The following is a 22,015-nucleotide window of genomic DNA, read 5'->3' on the forward strand; positions in this document are numbered from 1 at the left end:
ACTTTTTTAAACAATTGTATACTTTTTCGCAAATTGAGATAATACAGAGTAAAAATTGTTTTTAGTTTGACAAATTAATGACAGCAATTGACGGAAATGATAAAGAACAAGGGAGGTGAAAAGGATAATGTATTGTTACTTGCTGACATCGGATTTTGGTACAATTAGTTTTTAATTATTCAGCAAACCCATCAACAAATACAGCAATGAATTTAGTATAAGATGGATCATCATGGTAAAATATGCTTTAAAAAAACTGTATAGATTTAGAAAATAGGTAACTAGCGAGTATCAAACTGCCTATTTGGACAATTCATAATTTATACACTTGATAAAAAAATAAAATTGATACGCACTCTGGTTAGAAGTTTCAAAAACTTATCTGATTATTTTCAACGCCTCTAGAACAATTAAAATTATTTAAGGCACTTTATTTGCATTTCCAGTCTCGAAGATTTTAGTATTTGATTGTATAGTTTTACATTATTGTTATAATTTTGTAAGAAACAGCTTTTTAAGTTTAAAACAAGAAATGAACCATCAATTTCTGATTACAACAACTTTTTTTTTTCAATTACAAGTAGTGAAGAAAACGAAAAGGAATAGATGTAGTATAACATTTATTTCCGTGATAAACATATTGACAGTATGCAGTAGAAATAAGATAAAAGCAAGCAATAGCAAAAGAATTTCCAAAATACTGCATTTGGGATTAAATAAATAGAAAGACATGAAACATGTGAGCCACAAAAATTTATCTCACGAAAAAAAGGTTGCAGAAACGCGAGAACTATGAATTTTACATTTTTGATGCGGGATGTAGTAAGGAGTTGAATCCAACTCCTTATATACTGACATATTTTTGTATTCCCGCCCTCTATTCCCTCCCTTTTATTATAAATTTTTTAATTCAATATCTGTCGCCACACCGTTTCAAGTTTTCAAGCATTTGAAAATGATTTTTTTTTTCAAATACTTCTCTTTCTTTAGGAACGAATCATGAAATCTTTCGGGAGTTGGGGGCCTTCAACAAAGCGGGAGCCCTAAGGTATAGCTTGTCCAGCTCATACGTATATCCGGCCCTAGCTGCAACAGATAATGACTAAAAGGTTTTAGAGAAAGCAAAAAAAAAAAGGAAATTTTTTCGAACGAAAATTTGATAAGCGTAAAGCTGAAAATGAAGGATTAATTTTATTGCCAGGGGAGGGCTACTTTTTCATGGGAACTCAGCTCCCGTGCATCTTTTCAATTTTTATTCAATTCATACATATTACATGAAATCCAGGCTATTTACCTACTAGAATAAGTTCTTAAGACTGTAGGGCTTACGCACTTCTTTTGCCAGAAATTAACCACTTTTTTTTACTAACCTTGGACGTAATGTTATAGAACATTGCATAAACGGAAGTACAAAATCTAAATTTAAATTCGTAACTTTATATCTTGAGAGGGAGAAAGTGTTTTATTGTTTTATTCAAGAAAAAGATTTTTCTTTTGTAAAATCTTTTTTTTTTCCTATTGAACTTGCCTAACTTGAATGTTTTTTTTTTCTTTTTATGATAGAGAGGATTAACTTAAGAAAGTTAATTTGGTTAGGTCATTACAAAATTAATTTCGGACTTATCCCCTTTTTACTTCCTTTTACAAAAAAGGAAGTATTGTATTCGCGAAAAAATTTTCACTCAAAAATCGCCCTTAATTTCCATTTTGCTCACCCCCAAATGAATGTTGAGTTTTTTTTTCGATTCGACCACATGCGGAAAAGTGCCTAAGAATGTATAGACACGCGAAATATCCATTTTGACCATCACCGAGGTAATTACAACGACTTTTCTCGTGACGTCTGTATGTATGTGCGTATGTGTGTATGTGCGTATGTGCGTATGTGCGTATGTATCTCGCATAACTCAAAAATGGTATGTCCTAGAAAGTTGAAATTTGGTACATAGACTCGTAGTGGGGTCTAGTTGTGCACCTCCCCTTTTGGTTGCTTTCGGATGTTCCTAAGGGGGTCTTTTGCACCTTTTTGGGGGGAAATCATTGTTAATTTCGATGTAAACTCAAGTGGCGTTATAATTTGTCGGACACTTGGCGATATATCGCCAGTCTTTTGGTCGCCAAGTTTTGTCGCCAACTTGGCGACAAATTTGGCGGAGTTTTTTTTTTTTGGTTTCAATTTGGCCATTGTTGGTGATATTTAGAGAATAAATATTGAATCACATTAAAATAGCGAATAATGGGGAAATGACATTAAATTGGAGTAAAAGGAAGTCATGTGATGCACACATCAGCTCGTTTGTTTTTGTGCTGTTTACTTTCTGTCTAAAAAATGATGTATTTGATGATAGTTATATTTCTTTTTTCTCTCAGCCTCGGAAAGGTATCAAATGATCAGAGGTTCTGGGTTAAAGCACTTAAATTTTACGAATGTAGCGGGCACTTATTTCATACTGCTTTATAAAAGACTATAAAAATTGTTTTATATTTTGATGTAGCATTTAGTTCGAATTCTGATTTTTAATTTTAACAATCTCGAGAAATTGGTGCCTGAAGCATAAGGATTTGTCGGAATCAATTTCTTCTGTATTGTACTAAGGACGAGATACTTAAATGAGCAATATATGTTTATATTGGTCTTATATGCTCAATAACGATTAAATCATCATATTTTCAAAAAAGAGTTGAATCGAAACGTAATAGTTAAACATTTCGTAACTGTAATTTTACTCCTTTTCTTTTGAGAGATTTTTCTTTCTTTTTATTACTTCCTTTTACAAAAAAGGAAGTATTGTATTCGCGAAAAAATTTTCACTCAAAAATCGCCCTTAATTTCCATTTTGCTCACCCCCAAATGAATGTTGAGTTTTTTTTTCGATTCGACCACATGCGGAAAAGTGCCTAAGAATGTATAGACACGCGAAATATCCATTTTGACCATCACCGAGGTAATTACAACGACTTTTCTCGTGACGTCTGTATGTATGTGCGTATGTGTGTATGTGCGTATGTGCGTATGTGCGTATGTATCTCGCATAACTCAAAAATGGTATGTCCTAGAAAGTTGAAATTTGGTACATAGACTCGTAGTGGGGTCTAGTTGTGCACCTCCTATTTTGGTTGCATTCGGGTGTTTCTAAAGGGGTCTTTTGCACCTTTTTGGGGGGAAATCATTGTTAATTTCGATGCAAACTCAAGTGGTGTTATAATTTGGCGGTCACTTGGCGATATATCGCCAGTCTTTTGGTTGCCAAGTTTTGTCGCCAACTTGGCGAAAAATTTGGCGATTTTTTTTTTTTTTTTTTGAAATCTGCTTTCAATGTGGCCATTGCTAGTGATATTTAAAGAGTTAGAGAGAGAATCCCATTAAAATTGCAATAATAGGGAAATAGCATTAAATTGGTGTAAAAGGAAGTCATGTGATGCACACATCAGCTCGTTTTTTTACCGTGTTTAGAGAACTCACCTAAATTTATTGCAATTGAAGCGCTTTCTTTACTGTAAGAGTGAAGTTTATTCACTTTCTTTGCGGAAACATATAAAAATTCATTCATAAAAATAGACCTTTTTATAGACCAATATTTCAATAAACCAATTTTCTATGCCTATACGTAAGCACGTTTTCTATGTATTCAGTTCCAAATTTAAATTTATTTTCATTAGTTAACACTACTAGACTGGTAAAGATAATCTCGTAAACTGCACAATAGAGAAAATTTTGGATATTGTTGGAACAATTTTTTTTGAAATTATTTGATTGTTACCAGTTTTTCGTGCCATTACGTACACTATACAACCAAAACTACGGGATTTTTTCAAAAATTCACATTTTTACGAATTTCTCGAGAAATAAGAGATTAAGTGATCTATAAGTTTTTTGTCGCGTAAGAGATATGATCCAGCTGTCATTTTCGAATTAAAATTAAATCACCCATTAGTTTAGGAGACCAGCATCAAGGTGAAGAAGCAAAAAAGTTTTTGATCATCCTTCACCGTAAATAGCTGAAAATAAGCTATACATTTCAAAAATACGTATCTTGACGCTGAAGAGATATTTTCAAGCTCAGAAATATAAACTTAGGAGGAACGAACTTAGTTGTGGTTAAAATAAAGGTCATTAACGATTTTTGAGATCACATGCCGTACTTTACTTAGTAATTCAGTTATAAAAACATAAAATCCAACGTTAAAAGATTAGTGCTAGTAACATTAAATATATTGCCAAGTTGTTACTGCGCAGAATTATACCAAAAGAATTACAACACAAGGATATATACAAGGATTTTTATATACTGCTGTGGCAGACACGCTCACGTTCCCTCGGTTGATTTACAATAGTTCGTTCATTCTATTTATGTTTGTACTGCAAGTATAAATGATATTCTTTTTTTTTTCCTGGGTCACAGGGAATCCGTCGCAACTGAAATAATGACACCTTATTACTCACAGTTGGAAATAGAGTAAAAATACTGAATTCTTCAGCTGACGTCGCTACGATTGACCATTCGTGGATTTACTGGTAAGTTTGTTGACAGCATTAATATTCCTATCACTCCCAGCACTTTCAACTCAACCAGGCCTAAAGCAGTCCTGATGGCGAACTTAATTTTTTTTTAATTTGTTAATTTTTTAATGACTCATTTTAAGACTGCTGACTCTCTTAAAGCATTTGTCTTTGTAAGCGTTGACTAAATCAGTAGTTTTCTGGGGCGTTTTACTCAAATAATAACAAAATATTGTAATTTAATTTCAATACTCTGAGCTATTCTCTTTCACCGTTGTATTTAACTCCCCCCCCCCCCCGGGCGGAGGGCAAGACAGTGGCGAGGTCAAAAATCTGATTTTTTTTTTTTTTTTTTTCAAATTCATCTTAAATATAGAGAGAGGATTTAGCTTCGGGTTTAAAATGAAGTCATGGAATCAAAACTAGATCTAAATATTAGAAATATGAACATTATCGTAAGCATAATATTCATTCAAAAAATGGGGGTGAGTCTCCCCCTAGAATTTTTCGAAATTTTAGTCTTAAAATTGCATTTTAGACTATCTTTGGTGATGTTAGGGGAAAAGGTTCACGGACGCTTCCCTCCGTTAATTTTTCGAAATTGAAACTTTTTAAAACACAGTTATCTCCGATTATGTTGAGAAGTGTGAGAAGTGAAGTTTTTGAGAAGTGAGACAATTTAAGGGGCACTCCACCAAAAATTATTTGAAATTGTAGCTCGAACAATGAAATTTTTGATTATCTTTAATGATATGCGGATGAGAGATTCGGGCTACTTCCTAAGAAAGTTTTCGAAATTAATCGAAGAACTTAAAACAAAGTTTCAAGCGATCTTCAACGATGTTGGTGAGAGGGGGATGCTCTCCCGGAAAATTTTCAAAGGTAGCTTTCATTACGCAGTTGTTAAGGATCTTTGGTAATGTTAGGGGGGGGGGGGGGGGGGCGATTCGCTGACCCGCCCTTAGTATTTTCCAAAATTTAAATTTTAGGAATGCAAATGCTTATGATCTTCAATGATGTTATCACGGAGTTCAAATGCGATCCCCCAGATTTTTTTTTTTTTTTTGAAATAGAAGCTCTAAAATAGAAATATTAGACGATTTTTGATGATATTAATTTGAGGGGTATTTCAGGGATCCATGAAAAAATTTACAAGTTGAGGTCCTAAAAATGAAATTTTAGACAATCATTAATGATGAATAGAGTGCGTTTCTCGCTGATTTAAGTTGGGCGTTTCTCGGGGATTTGAGTGGGAGCGCTATCCTAGAAATTTTTTGAAAGAAAAGTCCTAAATATGTAAATATAAGTCATCTCTGATGAAGATAATGGAAAGTATGGGGGCTTGTGTGTGAATTTTCCGCCGCCCTGGAGTTCCTTTAAAATCAATGTTTCAAAGACGCTGTTCTATGCTATATATGGTAACGTAAAATGAACGGATAAGTTTCGGGGACTCCCTTCCCTTTCTTTGCTACGTTCCTATCTTTTTTTTTTTCAACTATTGATAAAAATATTTTGTGGAACCCCTATCCCGAATCTTCAGTTCCAAAACCATTTGAGTGTTTTTGTTTTAAATAATGAAATTTTCAATTTCCAGCGTGGTAATTTTATTTGCTTGAAATACGAGCGTTTGCGGTGTCAGAAAAGACATCAACATTTTTAAACATTTTAGATTCATCAGATCAGTCTAAAATGTTAAAAAATACTTTTAACATTTTAGACTGATCTGATGAGGTACCTTTTAGTGATACAGGAATGGCTCTCGCCAAGTGTGGAATAGGAAGAGGGGCGTCCGCAATTTGACAAGATAATTCGAAACAATATTATGAGATTTAAGTTAATTACTTTAATGATTTTTTGAATTCGTTACAATAGAGCTAGAAGGAAAAAAGAGACCAATCCCTAATTCCCCCCCCCCCTCCAAAAAATTAGAATTTTGCATGCATGGCTCAATTACTGGGTCTGCTTAATACTACTACCCTGCAGTGACGTATCTGGGAGGGGTTGGGGACGATTTTCTACCCCGAACAAACTCTCTTTTTTCGAAATGGAGGAGGGATTTTAACTCTTAATAGGAAAAGAAATATTTTGAAACATTATTCAAATAAAATATATATTACAAAAAGAGGAGCAAACTCCTACCAGAAATAATACAAAACATCGAGTAAACCTGCGTTTTTAACTAAAAACAATTTCCGGAAGAACTTCTCCCCTTTTTCCCTCACCAAAAACAGTCTAAATCGCCTTAAATTTTGGCTTCTCTTTCGTAAATATTTAGTGTGAGAGTCCCCAAAAATTCCTCCCCTAACATTGTCGAAGGTCGACTAAGCTTACAAGTTTGGAGCTTCAATTTCAAAAAGTTTCCCGAGAGGGCGTTGAATCTTTCCTCCCTCTAACATCACCTGAAATCGACTAAAATTGCCTTTTTCGAACTGTAATTTCGAAAATTACTGGGGGAGTACCCCAGTACCCCCCTTCGTATCCCCCTCTCTCTAAACTGGTCGAAGGTAATCTACAATTTCGTTTTTAGAAATTCGATTGAAAAATTTGCCGGGGTAGGGAACCCAAACCTCTCCTCCCCCAAGACCTAACATTATGAAAGATCGTCTAAAACTGCGTTTTTACGACTACAATTTTGAGATTTTTCTAGAAGAGAAACGGGATGGCGAGGGCGTCATCCTTAAAGTTCACTAGAGACGCTAGACCCCATAGGTACGCTACTAAGCACCTTAAATTTTCACACGAGCATCTTTATTTTTATTTCATGAAAATTCGTCGATATTTTTTAAAGTGTTAAAGTGTTATGAACTCCATTTGTGTTCAAAGAGGGAGAAAAATCGTTTGAAGGGTGTCAAAAGAGCTTCCATCCAAATTTAGAATTTGACTTGATTTCACATACCAAAAGTTATTCCTCTCTGCAGCACCGTTTCTAACCTATCATAATTCTTCACCATCATAACAAAAATTAAATGCATATACAAAAAGAAATGATGAAAGCTGGGTGTGGAATGTAAAGAAGCTGGTTAGAAGAAGCTTCCTTGCCAGTCTCATTTCAGCTGCCTGCACATTTACAGCGTTTTTTTTTTTTTTTTTGGAACTAATGGGGGTACCGCGGTACCCCTGGTGACCCCCCCCATGCGCACGCCTGTGTACCCCACCCCCCTTTGCCACATGCCACCCTGTTTTTCATAGACATTCTTATAAAGAATGCGTGGTATCATACTTCTTATTACCCTCCCCCCCCTCCCTCGTCACAAACTGTCACGATTTCATGAATCCTCCTCACCCCGTCAGACCGTGACATCATTTGTGCACAGCCCCCCCAACACTTTCGTCACAGCTCAGTTTCAGCATATTCAATATAATTTTGCGTATTTTATGGTACCATCACACATATTTTCGTGTACCCCCAAGGGGTACACACGAGTAGCACTGGTTGAGAAATTTGGCCAAAGGGAACTTAAATAATCGTCCATTAGGGTGTACTTTGCCATTTTTTACCCTCCATTTAGGACCTTTACATCAATCCTTATCGCACTTCCTGGTCACTAAATAAAAATAAGACAAAAAAAAAAAAAAAAAAAAAAAACAACTAAATAAAATAATTCGCGAAATAAAATACTTCCGACTTTTGTTGCTTCAAAACAGATCATCTCCCCCGTCTGATATTACGAAACTGACCATTGCGAAAGTTGCGAAAAACAAAAAAATTTCCTCTTGTTGGTCTAATTTTTTTTCATGAACTTATGATCTCAAGTATGTTATTTCCTCCAGATTTCTCGATTACGTTTTCTGAACACCTTGCTCCTAGGCCATTTGGATTGATTCCACTGGAAAAATATTTTCCGTGTTTCGTTCACCTTCCTCTTCCTATCTTGGAAAAATAGTCTGTTTAGTGTATTGTTAAAGTAGCTAATTATTCTTTAGATTTTGTTGCATTATCTGAAGCAAACTTTAAAATGGTTGTGTGTATTGTTCGGACTGTACGTTTTCAATTCTGAGTCGTAAATAGAGACCCTATTAGCGCGAGAACAAATATTGAAGTATGCTATAATCAAATGGTTGTGAATACGTATCAATAAGGAAGTGAAAGTCATTGGCGGGTAATTGAGAAGTTAGTTAGTAAACAATGTTTTACTTTCCTGTTTTTATTTGTTATTACTTTTTAATGTAAATTAATTTTTGAACGACTTTAATGAATCATAAATATTCTCGTCGTTTTTTACTTCCTTTTACAAAAAAGGAAGTATTGTATTCGCGAAAAAAATTTCACTCAAAAATCGGCCTTAATTTCTATTTTGCTCACCCCCCGAATGAATGTTGGATTTTTTTTTTTTTTTCGACTCGACCACACGTGGAGATATGCCTAAGAACGTAAAGACACCAGAAATATCCATTTTTACGGCCCCCGAGTTAATTACAACGAATTTTCTCGCGACGTCCGTATGTATGTGCGTATGTGTGTATGTATCTCGCCTAACTCAAAAACGGTATGTCCTAGAAAGTTTAAATTTGGTACGTGGACTCCTAGTGGGGTCTAGTTGTGCATCTTCCCTTTTGGTTGCATTCGGATGTTTCTAAGGGGGTCTTTCGCCCCTTTTTGGATGGAAATCATTGTTAATTTTGATGTAAACTCAAGTGGTGTTATAATTTGGCCGACACTTGGCGATATATCGCCAGTCTTTTGATCGCCAAGTTTTGTCGCCAACTTGGCGACAAATTTGGAAATTGTTTTTTAATTTCTTTTTCTTTAATTCAGTTTTAGTTTGGCTACTGTTGGTGATATTTAGAGAGTAAACAATTGAATCACATTAAAATTGCCAATAATGGGGAAATGGCATTAAATTGGAGTAAAAGGAAGTCATGTGATGCACACATCAGCTCGTTTACTATGGAGATTTCAGCCAATCTTTCTTTAATTTACACATTTTCTAAATAAAAAGTAGGTTACTATTACTTTACTGATTCAAAAGAGTTGTTACAAGTTAACTCTATCAAGAAAGTTGTCCAACAATGTTTCGTAGGTGTTTCTATATGTTATCATTTTTTAAGTAAAATACTTGCTGAATGACATAGTGAGTTCTAAAACATTCTTGTATATTTTTTCATTGCGGAGATTTTGCCTAAAAAGTTCCCTCGTTTTTGTTACATAAATTCTTTTCAATATTCATTTTATGTCTCTTAGATGTTTTAAAAATGTTTTCAACACAGATCAACCATTTTTTTTAAAACTATAGCTAGATTTTTTATTAAAACCATAGCTTGCGCTTTAGGATGGATGAAAAGTCATTGACATTTCACCATAAAGCTCCCACTTCGTCGCACTGAAAAATGGGCTCCTTGAAACCCTGGAACACGTGTCTGAAGTAACCTTCGTGAATGTTACTACGTCGAATGCTAACGACTGTAGATTCATATTGTTAATTCTGTTTCTCCACTTACATAACTCAATTCTCTTAAGGTTATTTCTCATATGCTAGTAATGACCCCCCCCCCCCCCTCCTTTCCAAGTAAAAATCTGGACTCTCTCTCTCTCTCCCTCTCTCTTGCTATGTATAGCTTTGAAAAAAATTGAGACTCTGCCAAATGCCCTCCTCCTAATTTTTTGATCACGTGACGGCCTTGTTTAAAGAAAACGCCTTAATTTACTTCAATGAAAGTTAGACACTAAGAAACATTAAAAAAAAACATTATGCATAAATAAAATATCTTAAGCACCTTGAGTTATTAAGAAAAACATGCGCAATATTTGCACTCGAGAAAGTTACACATTTATGTATATTTATACATACATACATATGTTACCGTTAAAGTATATAATGCAGTTATTTCATAGAATACCTAGTTAGTCCATGAAATAACTGATCGTTTCCGTTAAAGTGTGTAATATGTTATTAATTTGACACTTTAACTAGTTATTCTATGAAATAACTAGGTATTCTATAAATTAACTAACAGTTAAAGTCTAAAATAAACAATTTACCTAAAATGAAATAGCTATAGGTATTCTATAAAAAAACATAACAATAGACATAGACAATTAAAATGAAAAAGAAGAAATTTATTTAATCTATGGAAACGTACCATAAAATCGTTTGTTACAACAAGGATTACTAAAATGACACTTGGAATTACAAAGAACATTTGGGACAACTTGGGATACACGAACAAATGTATTTGTCGTCTATATCATATGTCGTTTATATATAATGTAGATTATTTTACTTTAACGGACACGCGATCAGTTATTCCATGAAATAACTACACTGTTAAAAAAATTTCCTGAAAATAACGGAGAAAGTACCGGCAGCAAAGTTGCCGTAAATACACTGTTAAAAAAACCTGAAAATTCAGGTAGTTTTCTGACTGATTTTAACAGAATATTTCCGTAATGCTTCAAAATGTATTTTTTCCTTACAAAAACGTAAACATCCCGACGCAAACGGAATTTTTCCATTTCTAGGGTTGCCGCTGTGCTGTACTTTGCTCCGATTAGTCTTCAAGTCATGATAAACATCACTTATTGATAGTGCTTATTAATCGCACTGTTACATTTTGCTAATTAAAAGCATATTTAGAATAACAACTCAGATGCTGTAGACAAAATAGATAGCTTGCTATTTCATGTCTGGAGAGTAATATACTCATATGTCGAAATTGTTTATACGCCTTTGAGCTTTGTAGGTTTGGAAAAATGTTCGCGCCATTTTTAGACTGGCAGATGTGTTTTGATCGCCCTGGTGATTTGATGTGGGTTTTTCTGAGTCAGTATTAGAATATTTTTGTGGTTTTAATATTTTGCTCAATACTTTGAACAATTCTATTCGTTAGTCATATTGTGTGCTCTAGCAGTGAGAATAGAGTAAGGATCTCGTGTTATCAATTTAAAATAAAGCCTATTGGATTAGGTGTATCCAGATGCATTTAGCACCAATGGTCATATGTAAGTGTTGTTGAATATCTTTGTACATGTTAATACAAATGTATTTTCCTTGTAAATATGCATTTGATAGAATTCCGATGATAGTTTATTTAGAATTTATACAACTATTATAGAGTTATTTTTTATTGCTCTTACGCATTCTTGAAAGTTAATACACTAAATGCCATTTCGTATCTATACCGGAGATTATCGTGGTGTGCGAGCAAGATAGGAAAAATCACTCTTTTTTTTTGGGGGGGGGGATTCGCTTCACAGTTTGGAATACTGAAAGTAACTATTTTATATCTCTAAATAAAGGTGTACTGTTGATCTTTAATATATACAATGAAAGTTTTGGCTACAATAAGTACTTAATTTAATTTATTAAGATCTTATCCAACAACTTATTTGAGATTATTGCAATTTTCTTGGAAAAACAGTTCGGGTAAAACGAACTGATTGATATATGCTTAAGTAATAATGATTATGTACTAAAAATCTACGTTGCGATTCCAATGAGTGAAAAATTTGGATATCATTGGGGGGGGGGGGGATGTAGCATCTGAACCAAAAATTCTTCATGTGCATGTCAATGATTCTGTTTTTAAACACAATAGATATGCGGTACTCTCTGTCAGGTATATTATTATATGATAACGTCAACCTGCTTTTAATAGCATTTTATTTGACATATTCTGCAAATAGAAATATCATATTTTTCATGTATGTTTTTCCATGCCACCCCAGACAATGTACGACGAAGGGAATATCGAACAGTATCAGCAGGGATAATTGGTGTCCTATTCAAATCCATCAATTTTTCTGCTAGTACTATTTGATTAATTTGACTCATCTGAAGTTGATATAAAAAGTTTTGGTCAGCAAATGGATGCTTGGTATGTTAGGTAAGTTCTCTCTCCAGATGTTAATTTAAAAAATCTTTGAGTAACAAATGCAAATAAAAAAAAGTAATAATTTTAGAACAGTAAACTATATCTGTATTATATATCATTTTAAAGAACTAAATTTTTAATGAAACGAAAAGTCAATACTTGACATATCTTTTTAAATATTTTTTGAAAATAAAATCTTTTTACATAAATACGGGGAAAGTGAGAAATGGAAAAAATATCGCAATGAAAAAATAAGGAACTTAAATTCTGTTAAAACACAGAAAGATCGTAAATGAACGGAAAAATAAGAAATGGAATTTTCGTTCAGTCACGAGAAATTTATAAATGGAAAACTACAACTACGGAGAAATAAGAAATGGAACTTCTGTTTAAATCACGGAAAGTCATTGAACGGAAACGTAATATTTACGGCAACTTTGCTGCCGGTACTTTCTCCGTTATTTTCAGGAAATTTTTTTAACAGTGTATTACGTTTCCGTTCAATGACTTGCCGTGATTTAACAGAAGTTCCATTTCTTATTTCTCCGTAGTTGTAGTTTTCCATTTATAAATTTCTCGTGACTGAACGAAAATTCCATTTCTTATTTTTCCGTTCATTTACGATCTTTCTGTGTTTTAACAGAATTTACGTTCCTTATTTTTTCATTGCGATATTTTTTCCATTTCTCACTTTCCCGTATTTATGTAAAAAGATTTTATTTTCAAAAAATATTTAAAAAGATATGTCAAGTATTGACTTTTCGTTTCATTGAAAATTTAGTTCTTTAAAATGATATATAATACAGATATAGTTAACTGTTCTAAAATTCTTACTTTTTTTTTTATTTGCATTTGTTACTCAAAGATTTTTTAAAATAATATCTGGAGAGAGAACTTACCTAACATACCAAGCATCCATTTGCTGACCAAAACTTTTTATATCAACTTCAGATGAGTCAAATTAATCAAATAGTACTAGCAGAAAAATTGATGGATTTGAATAGGACACCAATTATCCCTGCTGATACTGTTCGATATTCCCTTCGTCGTACATTGTCTGGGGTGGCATGGAAAAACATACATGAAAAATATGATATTTTTATTTGCAGAATATGTCAAATAAAATGCTATTAAATGCAGGTTGACGTTATCATATAATAATATACATGATATTGTGTTTAAAAACAGAATCATTGATATGCACATGAAAAATTTTTGGTTCCAGATGCTACATCCCCCCCCCCCCCCCCCCCCCCAATGATATCCAAATTTTTCACTCATTGGAATCGCAACGTAGATTTTTAGTACATAATCATTATTACTTAAGCATATATCAATCAGTTCGTTTTACCCGAACTGTTTTTCCAAGAAACTTGCAATAATCTCAAATAAGTTGTTGGATAAGATCTTAATAAATTAAATTAAGTACTTATTGTAGCCAAAACTTTCATTGTATATATTAAAGATCAACAATACACCTTTATTTAGAGATTTAAAATAGTTACTTTCAGTATTCCAAACTGTGAAGCGAATCCCCCCCCCCCCCCAAAAAAAGTGATTTTTCCTATCTTGCTCGCACACCACGATAATCTCCGGTATAGATACGAAATGGCATTTAGTGTATTAACTTTCAAGAATGCGTAAGAGCAATAAAAAATAACTCTATAATAGTTGTATAAATTCTAAATAAACTATCATCGGAATTCTATCAAATGCATATTTACAAGGAAAATACATTTGTATTAACATGTACAAAGATATTCAACAACACTTACATATGACCAGCGGTGCTAAATGCAGGGGAATCAGGACAGCTAATCCAATAGGCTTTATTTTAAATTGATAACACGAGATCCTTAAACTATTCTCACTGCTAGAGCACACAATATGACTAACGAATAGAATTGTTCAAAGTATTGAGCAAAATATTAAAACCACAAAAATATTCTAATACTGACTCAGTAAAACCTACATCAAATCACCAGGGCGATCAAAACACATCTGCCAGTCTAAAAATGGCGCGAACATTTTTCCAAACCAACAAAGCTCAAAGGCGTATAAACAATTTCGACATACGAGTATATTACTCTCCAGACATGAAATAGCAAGCTATCTATTTTGTCTACAGCATCTGAGTTGTTATTCTAAATATGCTTTTAATTAGCAAAATGTAACGACTAATCGGAGCAAAGTACAGCACAGCGGCAACCCTAGAAATGGAAAAATTCCGTTTTCGTCGGGATGTTTACGTTTTTGTAAGGAAAAAATACATTTTGAAGCATTACGGAAATATTCTGTTAAAATCAGTCAGAAAACTACCTGAATTTTGAGGGTTTTTTTTAACAGAATAGGTAATAACGGATTTCATATATATATATATATATATATATATATATATATATATATATATATATATATATATATATATATATATATATATATATATATATATATATATATATATATATATATATTTATATATTTATATATATATATATATATATATATGTGTGTGTGTGTGTGTGTGTGTGTGTGGCACCTTGCGGGTCGCGGGTTGTTTAGTTGGTGAGGAAATGGTCGCGACGTGAAAAGGGTTTGGAACCACTGATTTAAAGCTTCAAGACAAGTTAGAAATATTTTACATTTAATTTCGGCATTAGTGCAGCGCTGTCTCTTTCCTCCCGTCGGTAGTTTCATTCCTCCCGGCTCTTCTGTAATTAAAGAATAAAACTTAATTCTCGTTACCTAAACGCCAAATGTTTCATTTATTAAACATTGAGAACTAAACCATAATTCTATTGTTTCATACAGTTGACAAACAATACTTCAAAATAAAACTAATGAAGTTATTGATTAAAAAAATGATGATTATCCTCTAAGCATTGATAAACTGAAAGAGAGAAATAGTTTTTTGTAGCGGGGTAAAATCATCGAAAAGATTTACAATTCCCCTCCCCCTCAAACATTTAGTGCAAAACACTTTTATTGCTAGTATTATCAAGTTTGTAGACGAAGAGGATTTGGTTTTGCATTGAAAGGTGATTTTTTTTTCTGCTCAAAAATGATTGCACTAGACTCGAACATAAATGTCCTTTTTAGCTGTATTTTCTGTCAAACATCTTTCGTAACAAAATAAAATTTGCTCAAACTAAATCAGCCAATGTATCCAAAGGTTTCAAAACAGTAAGTTTTCTTCGAAGCGCTAATTGCTAATTTTTATGAATTATTTCAAATTATTTTTAAACTTCAAAAAAATTTGAAAAACCTGCAGTTGAAGTGTATACTTACAAAGGTACATATAGCAAAAATATGTTCGGTTTGAATCGGTTTTGTGTGTGGAGGCGTTCAGGTGGGCAGTCATATATACTGATCGACACATATTTCTCCAGTTATTAATTGCGCATTCTTTCAACTTAAAAAAGAAAATAGTTTAAAATTATGTTTTACTTTATTTAATGTAATTTTAAGTTCAAATTTAGTCTACTTTCTTTTTTTTTATATATTTATTTTAGGTTTAATTTTGGTATTATTTTTATTTCAATTCTAATTATTTTGTAGTAGATTTTTTTTTTTTTTTTTTTTTGTCTTTTCTTTTGTCTTTAAATATTTACTGGAAAATTAGAGTACTTTTATTATTGATATTGTTCTTAAAGTATATTTTAATTTTTTTTTTACCACGAACTAGACCAGAACCAGAATGTACTATTATAAAGAAAGAAATCCCGGAAAATGAGTTTAACATCCCGGAAAGTGGCTCTTAAACGTCTTGACAACAATATCAATTTGACTATTTATTGCGAAGGAAATCCAGTAGTAAGCGTTCGATTGCTACTTAATTTAGAACCTATTTCTACCAAAAGAAAAATCCTTCCCTTTTAGTTCAGTAATTAGTATGTAAAATTAGTACTTATGTATAACGCTCTTTATGATTAAACTAGTTTACACCTTTCTAATAAACGCAGCATTTTGTTGCTCACATTAACAATGTAAACTCATGTATTCATCGACTGCTCAAAATGATTGAATGGGACAATAGTACGCCCCAAAGATTGTCAAAGTCTCTAAAGATTTCTTTTTCCTGTTACGGAGCTATGATCTCCTAGATGCCAACCTTTGAAAAATACGGTCATTGACAGCACCCGAAAAACCTTCTAAGAAGTGGATAAAATTAAAATGAGACGCATCATCCGGTTTTACAGGTGATATGAATTCAGGCCTCGACTCTTGTTGAAGTTGATGAGCATCGTAATGGAATGACGGCTAAAGGTTGCTTGTTGCTTAAAAAGAAAATTAGAACAAGAATTTTTCTTCCACCTGTTCCAAATGGGAAGCAAATTATTAGTGAAAGCTTGGAAAGGAAGTTTTTTAAGTTTAGGAAATAAACATCGCAGTTTAAAGTTATATGTAGTTTTAATTTCTTTAACTAGGAGCACCCCGAACTAAATTTTTTGGGAGGCGGAAAATTCTCAATTTTCTGAATGAAATTTCAATTTTACCGAATGATAAAATGCGAACATGCACACATGTACATATATCACACATAGGTCATTCCATAGTGACTAACGTAACATTCGCAGCTGATTTTCAAATTCTTTTTACTTACACCGGGAGTAAAAATAAATGTGTTTTCGTTTAATATGCAGATTTAAAATGTACAAGGTGACCATTTTTCATTTCTACCAAGAATTTGAAGAAAAATAAGCGCTGGCAGGTGTTTTTTCACCAAAAAAGGCATCGTGACTAACGTAACATTTTTGCAACCCTGAGAAACAATGCTTATGTTACGAGACAAATTTTTCTGAAACTTACGCAGACATTTAAAATTGGCCGATATATTTGTAAGAGGTAAAACAATCTATTTTTTAAATCTTACTACAGATTTGTTACAGACGAATCCTTTTCTGGCCCTAAATGGCACTTTTCCGAAAAACTGTGTGTGACTAACGTAACGTGACTAACGTAACCATCGAATAATAAGCAATAAATGCAGATAAAAAACTTTTTATAATTAATTTCTTGCTCTTATATTACTCGTTACACTTTTTAGGAACCTTCTTTGTGTTGTATTATGGTTCTTTCTTTACTTTTTTTTTCTATATTAGTGTAAAAAATTGAATGGAAGGATTCAGTTCAATTAACTCAATTTGAATGTGCGAAAAAAAAAAATAAACAAATAAAAAATACTGGCTTTTACAAACTGAATAACATCATTCTTGGGACTAATTAAATCCTAAATATCTATCTTTTACAAAATTAACTTTTTGCAAGTTGGTAGTTTCACTGAATTCTAGTTTTCTGCTGATATACTAGTTATCGTTATAAGAAACTCCGTAGTACTTTTCAATGGCATATTATTTTTTAAGGTTTACTGACTCATCGAACGAATAGTGTTGTGCATCCTTTTGAATTAAAATGTAATATTGAGAAAAAAAATATTCGAACGTTTTTGCAGAATGCCGATAATGCATTTAAATTCCAGATATCACCGCAAATGTTTTGATTTTCTAAATGATCATTCTTGTATTTTCTGAAATATATGGCAGCAGCGCTTATCGTCACTGTATCATGTGACATCTTCAAATGTTTACCAACGAGCAGCCGTTACTTCATTTTTAATAATAGGTGGAGATGTATTTTCTAAAAAATATAGATGTTCTCCTTTGTTAAGACTGTATTTCTATTATCTTAATTCTTAAGCTTGGATTCTTGTGTTGAATGCACATTCAGCAGTAGTACTCATTTTGCTTTACTCACGTTTTTTCTTTTTAAATAATTCTTAAAATTGGAAGTATCTTCATAAAGACATTTAAAAAAGTATTTTTTCTAAGTAAACAGAAGGTCTACAATGTAATATTACTGGTATTTTTCACCCTTTATATTTTTAATCAATATAGAATGCCTACATAATCAAAAATTGTTCATGAAAATTTACATTAAATTAAATAAATTTTAAATATTACCAGTCATTTTTAAAATGTTACGTTAGTCACATGCAAACTGTTACGTTAGTCACAGCTCAAATGTTACGTTAGTCACACTAATTATTTTATATCTACTGATACTAAAATAAATATTTTGCCCTTTTTATATAGATATGACACAGATGTAAGAAAATAAAATGTGCAGTTTGGTTTTTTTCAATCATCTGGTTTAGTTTTTAAGCAGAAAATAGTACATTTTCGTGACTAACGCAACGTAAATATTTTCATTGAAATAACCAAACTAATTAAAAGACTTATCTTATAATGTATGCAAAAAGAACAGTCAATTTTATTGGGCCAACATCTATTCATTTAGAATAAACATAGTTCTTTTAAAAATTTGCAAAAAATTTTATATTACACAAGAAAACGTAGACGCATGTTTTTTGCACATCCTAAGCCTTTTCTACAACCTCGCACGTTTAGAGCCAGAAGAAAAACACCGAATGAAATTTTTGCAAACTGTTATTGGATTTATGTACTAGAACGTATTGCTGAATGAAAGGATAGGTCACAATTAAGGCTTTGTGGGAAAAAAATTTCGAAGGTTGAGGTTGACATATCTATGGAATGACCTACATACATTCTATGTATTGAGAACAAACATTAGACATCGTTCTAATAATTTTAAGAATTTAAGAAGAAGAAAATCTCAATGTTGCAATATTATCTAAAAACTTGTCGCATAAGAAAACTTTTATTGGATGGCAAAGTGACCTGACATGTTATTTACTGAGATAGCAGTCTTAATATTAGCCAAAAAAAAAAAAAAAAAAAGGTTACTATTTCAAAAATATAGTTTTTTTTTTTTTTTTTTGAAAACACCACAAACTTCAATATTCTGCTGTAGAGCTTATGTTTCTTCAATGGCTAATACATTCTTCCTAAAAGTCGAAATTGAAAATTATAAATAAAAAAAAATAAAAAAATAAAAAAAGCTGACAAAGAAATTTAAGCATTAAAAATTTTTATCATTATAATTAATCGATTGCCGATTAATTGGAAATCAGCCAATTTGCTCATCAGTGCATCCCTAATTCTTACGTTTTCAGGAGAGTAAATAAAATAAGTTGCAAATGTTTTGGAGAACGAAGAAGAAAATTAGCAAAAAAAAAAAAAAAAAAGTAAAATCTCAGAAAAATTCATCTTTCGGAGGAGACTAAATCTAAAGATATTAAATCGAAGTGGTAACGGTCTACAACCTTTTTTGCTGTCCCATCCGGAGTTCATTATATCCCGTCCGTAGCAACTTCATATCGAGGACAGCTGTATCGGAGATATACTGTTATGATTTTGTGTTGCTCTCTTAACAGGTATTGTTCTTGACTTAAATAATAATAATGATAAATTCCTGACGCATATAAATTTAATTTAAGAAAATTTAATATTGCATCATAATTCTTCTTTTCTTTCCTTTTCGGTTGAAGATGCTTAAACAAATAACGTACATAATGAGATGATAAAACGCATTTGCATATCGATTTATATTGCATGTAACTATAAAAAAAACTTTTGAAAAATAAACTTACTAACCGTAGATTTTACGCGAAAATACCATATGTTATGTGATCACGTCATAGTTTTTCCTTTCATGTTTTCCGTAGTGCATAAATTACGGATTTGTGTCCCATTTGAATATATCTTCTTGCTAGAAGTTGAATTTCATATTTCACAGGAACAGACCATTCAGTCTTTATGGTGTTTTATTTTTAATGCATTCCCTCATCAAATAGTCAAGACTTGAAAATGTTGAAAACGTGATTTACATACATTATTCAACCACTGTTTCGACGCAAATTTCGATTCTTTGTTAAACATATTACCTTTCCGGATGTTGAGAACAATAGGCATCTTCCTATCGCAAGATCTTCCGAAATCATTTGCATCTTAAATTAAACATTCTGTCTCCTATTCTTCTAAGAGATGTAATTGTCATAGTGAAAGTAATTGGTATTGAGCAGGTCATTAAAATTAGCTCCCAATTACTCACTTCTCCACTTTGATAAGTATCAAAATGTTTCCGGATTTCCAATAATAATTGCTCGAGTTGGAATGTTTGTTTTTAAACGCAAAGCTTATTCTCGTGCTCGAAAATAGATCAGAGGATAGCAATTGGTTTGGCAACAATGCACGTGTTCTTCTGGAGGTTCGACAACGACCTAATAAAACAGAGATATAAGTAGCTTCACCTCCAGGCGCGTATGACCTGTACTTTGCGTCCAGATGAACTCGATATCTAAATGCCTTCCGCATTTAGAAACTATTTTTCGAGCATGTTTTATTTTTCTGTTGTTTTCCCCACGAAAAGGACCCTTCAAAGTTTCCTGATTGGAAGAATGTATGGGAGGGGGGACGCGGACAGTGGCGAAATTTTTATCCCTTAGTCCATTTTAATTGCCGGGTATAGGTATTGGAACTTTCACTGGCTTCTCTCTCATATACAAAGAGCCTTCGAGTAATTTGTCTGAGCACCCTAAGCATCTTTCTGCTTTCACTTTTAAGGAAATAATGTTGCTTCCTGTTCAAAATCTAGAAAAGCAGATTCAAGCAATATATCACCTGGAAATTCAATCGGTAACAGCTATAAATAATGTTGTTTCCTTCCGCGTGAACGTCGCCTTTCTTTTTCTTTTTCATTTAAAAGGGCGTAGCGAATATAGGGCTCAGAATAAGAAGAGTGCACTTTTAATATTCGGGGACAGAAATAAAAGTAATCTCAATTCTATTTCAATCAAAGTCTTAACAATAAATTTGTCAACAGTATAGTATACAAAAAGTCATGATTTGATTTAAAATAACCTTTTGAAACTGAAAAAGATAACGGATTTTGTATTGTGACTGGATTTCAATTAGAGTGTTCCAGACCGGTGGATCCTTTCATGGGCGGATCCAGGAGGGGGCCATGGGGGCCATGGCTCCCTCCGAGAAAATTTCAAGAATAGTTAAAATCCCCTTGTTCTGAGCAAAAATACAAAAAAAATTCTCTTATAAGACATACTAAGTTTAACAATAAGGAAAACAATGAGAAGGGGGTCATGGCCACCCTGATAAAGTTTTAAAAATAGCTAAAAACCTTTTTTAGAGCTAAATATAAAAAAATCCTTTTATTCCTCGAAGTCTAACAAGAATCTAAAAACAACGCCGGGGAGCCATAAAACCACACCGAGGAAGTTTCAAGTATAGTTTTTTAAACCCTCTTTCCTTGCTTAAATTGAAAAAAAAAAAAAAAAAAAATTCATTGTAATTCATGTGAAGTCTAACAAGAATGGAAACAATGCCAGAGGTAGGGCATGACCACCCCACGGAAATTTCAAAATATCAAGTGTATACCAAATATTTTGGTTCATTTAGCATAATGGGCTCGTCTTGTTAGATGTGTTTGCTTCCCCATGGAAGAAAGAAAAGGGATACGTGTTAGTAAGTTTCCGATAAAAAGTTATACATTTAATGATCATGCATCAAGTTAAAGTTAGATTTAAGTTTTAACCAGACGTTATGCAGTGTTATGTAATTATTCTTCATTCCCTTTTCAATATGGGACCCCCCAAACCACTCCTCTTGTTAATATTACCAAAGATCATCTACAAACCACGTTTTAAAAAATAACTTGCAAAAGTTTCCAGTGGAGGGTCTCCCACCTCTCATTTTCGTCAACATCGTTCAAGATCGGCCCACTTTTCGTTTTAGCGCTTAAGTTTCAAAATGTTTCCGGGGGAGAACT

The sequence above is a fragment of the Uloborus diversus genome, chromosome 3 (genome assembly GCF_026930045.1).
Source record: "Uloborus diversus isolate 005 chromosome 3, Udiv.v.3.1, whole genome shotgun sequence".
NCBI classification, from domain to species: domain Eukaryota; kingdom Metazoa; phylum Arthropoda; class Arachnida; order Araneae; family Uloboridae; genus Uloborus; species Uloborus diversus.